Genomic DNA, 1,663 nt, shown 5'->3' with positions numbered 1-1,663 from the left:
CGCCGCTGCCGCCGCCGCGACCTCCGCGCTCCCGCCCCGCCGGGCCCGGCCCCCGCCCCGCCCGGGAGCGGGCTCGGGGCGCACAGAGCCGCGGCGGTGCGCGAATTCACTTCCCAGGAAGACAAGCGTTCAACGTTAGTTTCTTAAAAAGCTTGTAAGAATAAAAAACTGCCTGAAGTAACTGATTTGTATCGAAAAAGTAATTACTGCTTCTTCTTGTACAGATGCTAATGTTTCTTTTTGCTTAGCCATGCTACACATAATATGTATTATTGGAAAATAATTGACACAAGGGAGAACACACGCATGGATAAACACCACGACTGCACCCCAAGCACAAAGATCTGCTGGAGCACTTGGAGCACTTGCAGTGGATACACATTTCACGCTGTTAATAAAGCATAGCAATCTCCCTCTCCGTGCCACTCACAGTTCGTGGATCCTCTCTCTGATATAGAAATAAACTATAAGCTTCATAAATATTTTAGAGCTGAAGCTGCAATGACTTCTCTGTCATGAAGAAGTGTTTGCAACCCTAATCTTAGGTTTGTCGTTTATTTTCTTCACAAATGATGCACACTATCATCATTTCAACGTTTTATTTTCAACTACAGGTGGGAAAGTGGAGTTGAATGATGCAGAATGTTCTCTTCAAGACCAATGATCCAACGCTTACAGGAGACTTCAGGAGTTGAAGCACAAAGCCCTAAACCCAGGCACAATGGAGCCCAGTTAGCTCTTATTTCACTACCTTAGGAAGATGCTTGAAAGAATGAGCAATGCTCCTTGCAAGGTGCTGAAGGTTAAAGAGCTGTTCAGCATTATACGCACCTGTTTGTGAGTAACTTATATATCAACATCTATTTGTTGTGCATTGAAACTATTTCCCTACAAAGATGACGTCCTTAGGAGCAGCAAAGACAGCATGTCAGTTTTGGGATAAAGAAGCTTGCAGTAATGGATGAAAAAGCTCAGATGTGTCTTGCTAAGGCTCATTTACTCCCTCCCTTGCAAGGAGAGTACTTGGCAAAATGTCACCTGGCAAATAGTAATAATTAAAAAAAAAAAAAAATCTGCATGACAAAAATCTCGTGAAAATGGGATTAAGGAATTTGGAACAGTTGTAGAAAATCAGAAGACTAATTTAAAAAAATCAATCTTCATTTTTCCTGTTTGAAAAGTAGAGCTATCTCGACCATTATTATCTACAGTACCTTACAAATTCTTCCATAAAATGCTTACAATAGTAGCTACAATCAGGTTTAGCCACCCCACACAGCATTGCCTTTACTACCCTTTAAGAAGCAGGCAGTAATTCTCCCAGCAAGATGCCCCTAAGGTAAGTAGCAGTCGATACTCAGTCAGGTTTATTGGAATACAACTGAAGAATGCATTTCTCACTTTACACTGTATTTTTTACTCAAGCATTTAAAGAAATCAGACCATCAAGCCCCCATCAAGGGGCAACGTGTCATTTTGCCTCTTGCAAAATGAGTATTGAAGGATGAATTTGGGTAAGGGTAAGGAAGCTGCCATTTAAACCAAATCATGGCAAGCATCTGCCTTACTTCAAAGATCTCATTCATGGTTTGCAGAGTCAAGGTAGTACACTGGTTATATTAGTAAGCCAAGCAAAGATCAGCCCACGCTGAGAAAGAAGTGA

This window comes from Corvus moneduloides, chromosome 6 (genome assembly GCF_009650955.1).
Source record: "Corvus moneduloides isolate bCorMon1 chromosome 6, bCorMon1.pri, whole genome shotgun sequence".
Lineage (NCBI taxonomy): Eukaryota > Metazoa > Chordata > Aves > Passeriformes > Corvidae > Corvus > Corvus moneduloides.
Note: the sequence above shows the minus strand (reverse complement) of the source record.